Source organism: Rhinoraja longicauda, chromosome 7 (genome assembly GCF_053455715.1).
Source record: "Rhinoraja longicauda isolate Sanriku21f chromosome 7, sRhiLon1.1, whole genome shotgun sequence".
NCBI lineage: Eukaryota > Metazoa > Chordata > Chondrichthyes > Rajiformes > Arhynchobatidae > Rhinoraja > Rhinoraja longicauda.
In genome coordinates, this window is record NC_135959.1 from 26,939,585 (window position 1) to 26,951,953 (window position 12,369).

Genomic DNA, 12,369 nt, shown 5'->3' on the forward strand with positions numbered 1-12,369 from the left:
TAAAGTCTGCTCTGGCCCATTTTGTACAGTGCATTGATATTTTCGGTCCAGTCAAGTTTATTGTTAAGGTAAACACCCAGGTACTTATAAGAGTCCACCCTCCCGATGTCCATTCCCTGGATGTTCACCGGTGTCAGGGGGACGTGACTGCGCCTGCGGAAATCCACCACCATCTCCCTGGTTTTCCCCGCGTTGATCCGGAGGCGGTTCCGCTGGCACCAGTCCAAAAAGTACTGGGATGCTATCTCCCTGCGAAATAGCCCATTGCATCTGACTAATATGAGGAACCATTACTTAGAGAAAGTAATAATGAGCTGTCAATATATTTGGAATAACAGGATGGCACAATAGTGCAGCGGTAGAGTTGCTGCCTTCCAGCGCCAGAGGCCTGGGTTCAATCCTGACTACGGATGCTGTCTGTATGGAGTTTACACATTCACGCGTGGGTTCCCTCTGGGTGTTCCGGTTTCCTCCCACACTCCAAAGATGTACAGGTTTGTAGGCTAATTGGCTTCTGTAAAAAAAATTGTAAATTGCCCCTAATGTAGGATAGTGCTAGCGTACAGGATGATCGCTGATGGGCCGAAGGGTCTGATTCCACAAAGTATCTCTAAAGTCTACACAATAGATTCTTTGAAGATAAAAGGTATACTATTATAGCACTATGTTGAATGAAATAATACTTTGTTGAACTTATACTAAACAAACTAAATTGAGAATGGTGACCATTTTTTGTTCTCTGATTTTGGTTTATTTCACAGAGAAAGTCAAAGTACATTTATACATTTGCCCGTGGGGTTAATAAGTACAAGGAGAAATTTCTCCCCACATAAATCTGAAGACAAAACACATGACCTTTCTCCAGCTCTGTTATTCCCATCACGGCGCAAATTACCACATATCTAAAAGTGCGTCAGAAGGAAAGCCACTTATATAAATATCACAACAGTCAGTCACAGCTAATCCAAACGGAGATATATTCTGTCACTAATCCATCCTGATGAAGTTTCTTTTCTATATTTGCAGCACCACAGTATGCAACATCCGGAGGCTGGAACTTCCCATATCATTTTGGCTACTTGTATGGATTCAGTAATGACTTGGATCGCTGCCCTTGACATGGGTACTTGGCTGGACAATCATTTGCCGTGATTGATTAAGTATTGATCACACAACAGCTGCAGTGGTCCAGCGCACTGTTTTGCATGTTTTACAAGAGATGGTCGGGGTCACACCCATCCTTATTCAATTGCAACTCGGATCTACGAAAGCCTGGTCCATGCACTGAATGACTAGTGACTGAATGATTAGTGACCAATATTATTCCCAATGTTTAAAGTAAATCACATCCAAATCCAAAAATTGCACAGCATCAAACCTCATGAGATACAACACGGAAACAACCCTTCAGCCCATTAAATCTGTGCTGACCATCAAACACCCAATTATACGAATCTTACACTAAACCCATTATTTTATTCTTCCCATTCACCTGCAGATTAGATGCAATTTGCACAAGCCAATTAACCTTCCAACCTTCACATCTTTGGGACAAGGGAGGATTATGGATAACCAGAGAAAACCCATGCAGTCACATGGAGGACATGCAAATTCCACACATATATCTGTCCTGGGCCTCCTCCATTGTCAGAGTGAGGCCCAGCCCAAATTGGAGGAACAGCACCCAGTGGTATGAACATTGACTTCTCTAACTTCAAATAACCCTTGCTTTCCTTCTCCATCCCTCCCCCTTCCCAGTTCTCCGACCAGTCCTACTGTCTCCGACTAGTTTATCTCTGTTTTATTGGTACCTTCTCCCTGCTAACAATGGCCTATTCTACATTTTCCTTGATCTCAATTCCCTTTGTCCTGTTTTCACACCTAAAACTTCCTTATCAAAGTATCCTCTCCCCTGACATCAGTCTGAAGAAGGGTTTCGATCCAAAAATATCACCCATTCCTTCTCTCCATGAGATACTTTCTGTCCCGCTGAGTTACTCCAGCATGTTGTGTCTATCATCACCCATGGTCAAGACTGAACCCAGGTCTCCAACATTGCAGAGACAGCAGCAGCTCTTCGAGCCTTGTGGAGGTGCCAATCTAATATAACTCAGCAGGTCAGGCAGCATCTCAGGAGAGAAGGAATGGGTGACGTTTCGGGTCGAGACTCTTCTTCAGACTGAAGAAGGGTCTCGTGCCGAAACGTCACCCATTCCTTCTCTCCCGAGATGCTGCCTGACCTGCTGAGTTACTCCAGCATTTTGTGAATAAATCGATTTGTACCAGCATCTGCAGTTATTTTCTTATGCCAATCTAATATAATGGCAGCACTTTCAAAGGGACAGCAATATTTATTTTTGTAAGGAATAAATTATCAAGTCAGTCTCCATTTTGACCTATGATGGTAATTTTTATTAAATGATTGCTTGATGAAGTAGAACCAAATGTATCTCAAGTTGAACAGAATACTAGTGCAGATCCTTTGGACTGAATGGCCTACTTTGATGTGTAGGAAGGATCTGTAGATGCTGGTTTTCATCAAAGATAGACACAAAATGCTGGAGTAACTCAGCAAATCAGGCAGCATCTCTGGAGAAAAGGAATAGGTGACGTTTCGGGTAGAGGTCTGAAGGAGGGTCTCGACCCGAAACGTCACCTATTCTTTTTCTCCAGAGTTGCTGCCTGATCCGCTGAAATGCTCCAGCATGTTGTGTCTATCTTTGGTCTACTTTAATGTGCAACGTCTGATGTGAGCTGCAATAACGGTCTTTCAATATTATACATTTTACAAATTTAGTACAATCAAATAATTAGAAAGTAGAGTCCAAGTTACAAACAAGGCCAAATTCCTACAATATGTCTCATGTTAAAATCCACAGACATCTGTTTTGTAGAGAAACAGCATCACTTTTGTGGATATCACTGCTGTAGCCTTCAGTGCATTTTAATTAAAACATTATGTTTTCATTACTGCAGGAAGTCGATAGGACCCATGATCACAGATAAGAGAGAGGATGGGGGTGGAGATTGAGTAAACTACAATAAATGCAACAGGTTGAGTCATTTGTCACCAGACTGCAATATTTACGAACATTTTCCTGTTTCAAAAATTAAGTCAAGTGGGGTGGGAAGAGGCAAGGTGGGTGGGGAGTAACCAGAAGCAACCTTTAAACATAGCGGTGTGGGCGAGTACAATTTTTAATCAGCAAAGGTTCTGTCTTTTATCCAAAATGCATCAATGCTTGTGACATTTCAATCAAAATTGCCTTCCTTTGAGGTTCCAGACACCTTTGTGATTCAGAATCCTTTATGAACGAAACTTAATTCAATAAACTAATAAAAGAGGAATCAAATTACTCACATTGATCTGAATGTTTTTTTTATTTGCAAGGACTATAATTGAGGAATTTTGGCTTCCGCGATATCAAACACTTTTGTCTTCCCTCCTCGAGTTATCTGATGCAAATTTTCATTTGGCGTTCTTTAAAAAGAAAAGAAAAACCTACAGTGGGTTAAATTACTCTTTCCTTGCTCTCCCCCTATTTGTTTAATTAAACAAAGTAGGTGGGAGATGTTATTCAATGCATAAAATTGTGACCATACTTGTTAGAATCTGTCAAATTAAGATTTCAGGTAATCTTGGTTCCCCACCTGGAACTTCTGTAGAAGTGAATAAGAATCAAGGAGAATGGCTCCTTTACAACCTGAAGTGATCTACAATAGGAGGCTCCAACAATGATAACAATTAAGCACAGGAAATAACTTAAATAGCTCAAGGCAGGGGCATCTGTTTAAAGGGGCATGGACCCATTATCCTGAAAAAGGTCCTCATAAATTAGTGTTGTTAACACCAGTGTTCTGTGCATGTTAGTATATCACAATGTCTTCTTCAGTCAGTCACTTTCTGGAGTCAGTGATCACAATGATTTGGAGACAGAGATTTTGCCGGATAAATGGTCGGCATATCGTCTGTACAACAGCTATACTGAAAACAGTTTAAAGAAGAGGAATTAGGCACAACTACCTCTCCCCCCAAAAGTTGAAGAATTTCTCAGTAAAATTGCTGTGAATGAAGAATAATGACTTCAAAAAAATGTGTACAGAATCAATCTTTGTTGTGCAGTATTGCAGCCACCAAGCTTGTTTGAAAGGGGAATTACTCAGTGATTTCCTACACTGCTCTGGCATGCTGCACACAGACAGAATCTTTCATTGTGATTATCACTGCTTCAGTGAATTATCTAAAGGACTGCTTGACCAATGTGTCAGTGCATGACACAAATTGCAGGAGGAACTCAGTGCGTCAGGCAGCAATTGTAGAGGGAATGAATAGACGATGTTTCAGTGTTAGGACCCTTCTTCAGACTCAGAGCCTGAATGTCAGTGCTTTCTTATTTTCTTCCAGAAGACTCCTAGGGAATTGTTCAACAGCCGCTTAATTGAAATCTGTGTGCCATCTCCATAAGTGGGGTTAAATTTTAATATTAAGTTAGAGGCATGGCTTTAAAAGTGGTGGTTGTTGTCATTTGCCACTAAAATCAAGACAATTACATTATCTGCTAAAAGGGCCTTCGTGTGTTTGGATTAAGTTGGAACACTATGACATACCTAACATCCATTTTAGCCGATTTAAATTTTCCAGCACCGCTGCTTATTGAAGTGGAGACATCTTGAGTGGAGTTTTTTGGAACCAAACGTTGGTGGGGAAAAATAATTGCAACATTGTACTTCTGATTTTAATATCATAATATGCCTAGGTGATATGCCTATACCGTTGTTGTATCTTCACTCTCAATACTACTTGCTTCTGTGTATTACACCATAGTACACTGGTCCGAATAATCGCTGGAGGATAAAGTTTGAAATAACGCATTGGCCAATTATATCGAGTGTTCAGTTACTTAGCTTCAATGTTGTCTTGCTTGTATGATGTTTAATATGCAAAGCTTATTTAGTGTTAAGCAAGAAAGCTGCAGAAAGTGTTGCAGAAAAATGCAAATCAATGATGGATTGTGCTGTTACATCAGACTTTATACCAAAATTCAATCAGTTAAGCACAGCTAAGATATTATCAGATACAGCTGTTATGGCAAAGCAGATAGTACTGTTGTCTCAGACTTCCAGCGACCCAGGTTCAATTCTGACCACCAGCACTGCATGTGTGGAGTTGCACGTTCGCCTTGTGACTGCGTGGGTTTCCTCTGGGTGCTCGGATTTCCTTGAGCATCCCAAAGATATGGTGGTGTTTTACCTGAATGATACCGAAATTATAGGACATTAGCTATATGGGGAGGTTGGGCAGACTTGAATTGTTTTCCCTGAAATGCTGGAGGTTGCAGCGAAGTCCGACAATAGTCCATAAAATTATGAGAGGTATAGACAGGGTCGACAGTCGGAACCTCTCTCTGAAAACAAGATAAAATACTAGAGAACATAACTTTAAAGTGAGAGGGACGAAGTTTAAAGGAGATGTGCATGGCAGGATTTATTTATTTATTCATTTACTTATTTATTTATTTATTGCACGCAGAGTGGTGATGGCCTGGGCTGCACAACCAGAGGTTGTGGTTGAGATGGAAACAATTGTGGCATTTCAGAGAACTTTGGATAGGCATATGAATATGCAGAGAATGGAGGGATATAGATAACTTGCAGGCAGCTAAGAGTTGCTCTCAGCATTATGTTCGGCACAGACGTTGTGGGCCAAAGGACCTATTCTTGTACTGTTCTAAGAATGATAGGTTAATTGATTCATGCAATTTACCCCCAGTATAGTTGGGCATAGGAGGTTGGTATTTATGTACACGAGAGAGAAAATTGGTATTGGTAATGCCTTATTATTGACACGTGTACAAAGATACAGTGAAAAACTTGTTTTGAGTGCAATCCAGGCAAATCATATCAAACATAGGTAAATCAAAGTTCATGAGAGAAAAGGAAAAAATAATGCAGAGTGTAGCCTTGCAGCGACAGAGAAAGTGTAAATAAAAAAGTACAAGGGCCGCAACAAGGAAGATTGTAAGATTACGAATTAATCCTTGGCAGAAGAGTGGTCCATTCAGGAAAGAAGCTGTTTATGAATTTGGCGGTATACATTTTCAAGATTTTGTATTATCTGCCCGACAGGAGAGGGGAGAAGACAAAATGACAGAGGTGTGAGCAGGCCTTGATTACATTGGGTGCTTTTCCAAAACAGCGTGAAGTGTAAACAGTTTCAGTTAGGGTGGGCCGGGTTAGGAGGTAGGCTGGTTTGGGCTGGGCTACATTCACAGTTCTCTGCAATTTTCTTGCTGCTTTGGGCAACACAGTTGCCATACCAATGCAATATGACGCATATTGCCAATTACTAACAGATGTACTATAAATAGTATACTTTCTACAGTGCACTTGTAGAAATTGGTAAGAATCATTGGAGACGTCAATTTTTTTTTGCCTTCTGAGGAATTAGAAGCATTGCCGTCCTTTCTTGGCCATAGCATCAATGTTATTGGGTAAAGACAAATCATTGATAATACACTGAGGAAGCTCTTCACCCTGACCCTATTCTAGTCATCCTACTCGTTTCACTGTTCACATCCTTGTATTCCTCTCGTTAGCACATCTTCCCAGTTGACAATGGGTCATTAGTTCCTCCACCCTTCCTGAGATCATCTGTTGCCGGCCTCGATTTGTTCTAGCCTTTTCTCACCTCCAGTTTCCCGCCTTCCCCCACCTCTACCTTCCAGTCTGAAGAAGGGTTCCAACCCAAACAGTCACCTATTCCTTTTCTCCAGAGATGCTGTCTGACCCGTTGAGTTACTCCAGCATTTGGTGTCTATCTTGAAGCTCACAACCATCTCAACCGGCACTGGGCGATAAAATAGGTTGATGGGATTGCTCCATGACTTGGCATAAACCGACTTGGATAAATGACCTTCGGGTCAGTGTCATAGTTTTGTCGCACGAAAACAGGCCTTTCAGCCCCACTCACTCAAATTGTCCAACTGAGCTAATCCCTCTTGCCTGCACCTGGCTCATATCCCTCCAAACGTCTCCTATCCATGTACCTGACCAAGTGTCTTTTCAAAGTCATAATTGTGCTCGCTTCTACTGCGTCCTCTGATAGCTCGTTCCATGCGTGCCCCATCATTTTTGTGAAGATGATTTCCCTTGGGGCCCCTTTTAAATATTTTCCCTCTGACCTTACAGCTATGCTCTCTAGTTTTAGACTCCCCTAAACTGGAGAAAAGACTGTGGTTATGTACCCCATCTATGCCCCTCATAAACCTCTATAAAGTCACCTCTCAGTCTCCTATGCTTCCAGGAGGAAAAGATGCAGCTTGTCTAGCCTCTTCGTATAACTCAAACTCTCCAGACTTGCACATCTATTTTGTACTCTCTCCAGTTTAATGACATCCTTTCTACAGCACGATGACCAGAACCGAACACTGTACTCCAAGTATGCAGGAAGGAACTGCAGATGCTGGTTTACACCGAAAATAGACAACAGGAATAGGTGACAATTCGGGTCGGAACCCTTCCCCAGACAGGTGACATTTTGGGTCGAGACCTTTCTTCAGACTCAAGTATCTGCATATCACCTTCTTCTATATCATAAGAAAAATATAAAATATGGGAAAAGGTATTAAACCCCAAGCTCCTGAATACCTTTATGTGTGTGGAAGAGGGCAAGTATTGAGCGATGCGGTTAGGATTACAAAATCAACATCATTCTCGAGGAGTCTCAGATGCAAGACCCACTCTACACTCATTATGAAACACAAGGATCACTCTTAACATTTCTTTTGTTTCCTCCCTCTATAGCACAAGAAACAAATATGGGAAAGGTGCTGATATATTGCTTCCTCTTACCTTCATGATGACCTGAAATGTCAATTGTTGGAGTTTGCCAAGAATGAACTTAACCTATTGAATTTAGTGAATCCTTCAGGGAATCTTAAAATCATTATTGTGCCCAGTCACTTAATTGACTTGGAGAAATCTTCATCAAGTTCAAACACATCTATTAATCAACCCTTCACTTGCAATAAAAATTGCCCTACCTGCTACAATCCCCCGGAGTAGTGCATTGTTAAGATCCACTCTCCCTGTTAATATATTTAAATTATTTTATTGAATGTGGATATCGATGACAAGTCCTGCACTTATTGTCCATTTTAACCATGTCCTTGTTCTGAGTGTCCTGCTGGGCAGTTCAGTGTGTGTTCATGTTTCAGCAACATCGCTATGTGTCTGGAGTCACATAGGGCCAGATTCAGTAAAACAAGCAGATTTGTGAAAATGTCTTTCAGGAACCAACTCAGTTTTTTGTCAATCCTGTAATTTTAACAACACCAGTATTGATCTCATTTCAAAATGCATTGAGGCAGCACAATGGCGCAGCTGGTAGACTTGTTGCCTCACAGCACCAGATACCCGGGTTCAAACTCAACCTCAGATACTGCCTGTGTGGAATTTGCACATTCTCCCTGTGACCTTTTGGGTTTCCTATGGGTGTTCCGGTTTCCTCTTACATCCCAAAGATGTGGTGAGGGTTGTAGGTTAATTGGCCTCCAAATTTGCCCCCAATGTGTAGGGAGTGGTTGAGAAAGTGGAATAAGGTAGAACTAGTGTGAACAAGTAATCGATGGTTAGCAAAGGGTCGATGGGCCGAGGGGCCTATTTCCATGCAGTATTTCCAAACCTATATGCAAGTTCATTAATTGCTGTGGTGGGATTTGAAGATATATCTTGTGTTCATTATTCCAGTGCATAATTGCAATGCTACCATGGAGCAAATTTACACAAAATATTTACTCGTTGGTAGGACTCTAAGAAAATACATTTATTAAACAGAAATCCAAAAGTCGGGAAATTTTTAGAAAAACGAAACAATCTTCTAATTGGCAGACATTATAGGACATGGAATGGCTTCATGATACTTAGTAAACAAATGTCAGTAACCAACAATGGATTGAGAGATTAAAAAAAATAAAGACATAATTTTTCAAAATTGTGATCATTGCAGGAAAATAAATAAATATATGGCATCCAACAGCTGGAAAACCCACCAGAATGGATTTTAAAGATGGGCAGAGGAGTTTTCAGAAAGTATTTCAATACTTTGGTGGAAGGATATCCAATAAAAGGCATTGAGTGCAAGACTAATGGACATCCAGGAGTTATTCCTGGCTGGAATTGGACAGCAGTGTTCAAGGGTATCCTGTGTAGTCTGGAGATCTGATGATAGTGCAGTTGAGTAAAGAGGGAATGAAGATGAGGTTTTCAGCAGCTCAAGGGAAGAGTGGAAATCAAAATACATTACCTTGGTGATTAATGTGGTATGGGGCTTTGAGAGTCAAACACCAAATTTGGTGGGTTTTGGTGATTGCAAATGCAGACATTTTCAAATGCCTGCAACATCTGGTTAAACTATGCATGCAGCCACCAAATTCTATTCCACATCTAGTTAAACAATGCGAGCAGCCACCAAATTCTATGCAACATTTGCAAGATAAAATGGAGTAAAGGAAATACTTGAAGCCAAACAGACCTATGAGAGATGAGCGAGTGTTACCAAACTTCTAAATTCACTGGGGTGGAACAATCTCCAAGACAAACGTAAAGCCCACCGTTTGACCTGTTTTTACAAAATGTTAAATGGTCAGCTCGATTACCACATCTACACCAAACCTATCAGGAGTAGACGAGGGCATTCGATTAAATTTGAGATACCAGCTATCAAGACAGATGTGTATAGCAATTCATTCTTCCCTTGCACAATGAAAGCATGGAATAGTCTTCACCCTACTATAGTTATTCAACCAGACGCAACTAAATGAAAGGCAGCTCTTCTCCAAGAAGCCCTTCTTGTTTAAGTCCGTACTCTGCCACCTCCAGTTTAAATTCCATTTGGAATATTTTGGAGGACCAAGAACCAAGAATCAAGATCAATTTTGGTCGTGGCAACATTCGCTTGGAGGAAGCACTAACGTGCCCATAATATGTTGATATGTTGATTAGCAGTCTCAAAACAAAATTCTGATGGTGGAATGGGAAGTGATGGTGGAAAGTCAGGATATCAGAATGGAAATCAAAAGGCAACATTGCTGAAGGGCTAGAATAAAAAGAGATAGAAACAATTAAGCAGCAGCTACAATTGGAGCTCTGCTGTGCTGAAACCCTCAGCGGGCCAGAATCTTAATATTTACAGACTTTCAGAGCTGTGAACAATTATTTTCAGTGATGAAAATGTTGCTCAGAGCAAATTGAAGCAAACTGTTACTGAATGTGAAAACTAGTTAAATACACACATTCATCAGACACTGACCTCACCCATTATGTTCACATCCTTTCAAACATGAAGGGTTTAATAACCATTCCTGTGAGAATATAAATCGTGCAGTAAATCTCTCTCCAAATCCAAACAGCTCTATATTTAGAGTATGAAGGGGAAGCTCCAGGCTGTTGATGTTTGGGCACCATTAGGTTATCTGGCTTTTCATGTTGCAAAGAGTATGATTATTCAGCAGCACTGTAAGCTTACAGACGTGTGCCTCTGCACCAGTTCAACTAAACGCCTGGAAATGCTAGAAACACTCACCAGTTCAGGCAGCATCTGAGAAAAAGGCAAGTAGAATTCATGTGTAGGATGGTAGACACAAAGTGCTGGAGTCACTCAGCGGGTCAGGCAGCATCTTTGGAACTGTCGATAGACACAGTGCTGCAAATTCTATCGGCTCCACAAGGTGTGCCCACTTTGTAGAAGTTCTCCTCCCCTCTCCGTAGGGGGTTCTGTGAGACCCTCTCCCACTCCACCTATTTTGTGACCTCCACTCCCCCCGCCCCCTCTACTTTCAGTCAGAAGGGTTCAGACCCGAAATGTCACTCATCCTTTTTCCCCAGGGATGCTGCCTGACCAGTTGAGTCACTCCAGTACTTTGTGTCCATCTTTGGTAGAATTATTTTTTTAGGCTGAAGACCTTTCGCCAGAACTCAGTTTCTCTGTCTCTCTCCACATTAATTGCCTGGCTTGCTGCAAGATTCTGTTTTCATTTCAGACTTGCAACTTCTGCATTTTAAAAATAAATTTCAACAAAATACAACTTCAGCTTGCTAAATATTGTAATTTTCATGCTGCTTGCACACCCGTTGGATTAGGCTGCATGAGATTTGCTATTTAGGAGTTCTAACTGCATAGACTAGTAAAACAAAGTGCTTAAACAGCATTGATCTTTGCTTTAGTTTCTATCCTGCACATTGGCACTGAACTACATTTTTGATGACATAAAGACTAACACCAAATAACCACAGAAAATGGTGTCAGACACTGTGGTGAGCCAGTATCTTTTTGAGGTTTAGACACAGGTTGGTAGCACTTCTTATAACCTAGGTGTTATTTAATTCACAGGCCAAAGGCCCTGCTCTCATGCAAGTGTTAAATGCAAGAGTGAACATTAATGTAACTCCTCCCCCTCCTATCCTCTTCACTCCCCACCTCCCTGCAAGAGGCACCTTTGTCAAGAGGGTTACTTCTGAACAGTTTAGACAGTCATATTAAGAGTGTACTATACACTGAGCATTTGACAGCACTGTACCTGTACTCGCTAGACCTCATTGAAACTTACCAAATAGTGAAAGGCCTGGATAGAGTGAATGTGGAGAGGATGTTTCCACTAATGGGACAGTCTTGGACCAGAGGCCACAGCCTCAGAATTAAAGGACGTACCTTTAGGAAGGAGATGAAGAGGGATTTCTTCAGTCAGAGGGTGGTGAATCTGTGGAATTCATTGCCACAGACGGTTGTGGAGGCCAAGTCAATAGATATTTTTTAAGGTGGAAATTGACCGATTCTTGATTAGTAAGGGTGTCAAGGGTTGTGGGCAGAAGCAGGAGAATGGGGTTGAGAGGAAAAGATAGATCAGCCATGATTGAATGGCAGAGTAGACTTGATGGGCCAAACAGCCTAATTCTGCTCCTAGAACCTAGGAATTTATGTACTGTATAAAGTATTCTGAACAGCCTGATTGAAAGACTTTCAACACAATTGGGTGCTATTGGGTGCTATTAACAATGAAACTGATAATTTGATATCCAATTGTTCGGAAATCACAAAGACTTGGCGTCTGGCTCAGTCAATGTTACACAAAGTCCTCATTATCTATGGATCCACTATCCCCATGCTCACAAAGTCAGTCAGGTATTACTGGGAGAATAGGTTGGATGTACATCCAAAGGCAGGGTCACAAACACCAGAATACACCAAACATGGTCTGTAATGCTTCTCAACTGATTAGCAAGTTATGACATACAAGCGGAGTTTCACCTTCACCAATGCCCAGTTTTCTCATTCCCAATAAATTCACATGAGGACATTTATTATACTACTGT

General features: G+C 41.2%; 1 protein-coding gene across 11 annotated transcripts in view; it reads right to left on the reverse strand.

Annotated features, from left to right (window-relative positions):
* LOC144595154 (Krueppel-like factor 12) overlaps positions 1–12,369 on the reverse strand; it is a 229,059-nt gene that overhangs the window by 172,568 nt on the left and 44,122 nt on the right. For 6 of the 11 annotated variants that reach the window (XM_078402284.1, XM_078402287.1, XM_078402280.1 and 3 more), the window contains exon 2: positions 3,362–3,481. The exons of the other annotated variants lie outside the window; for them this stretch is intronic. The gene's annotated coding sequence lies outside the window, so the exon portion shown is untranslated. The remainder of the gene's footprint in view (positions 1–3,361; positions 3,482–12,369) is intronic. 11 annotated transcript variants of the gene reach the window in all.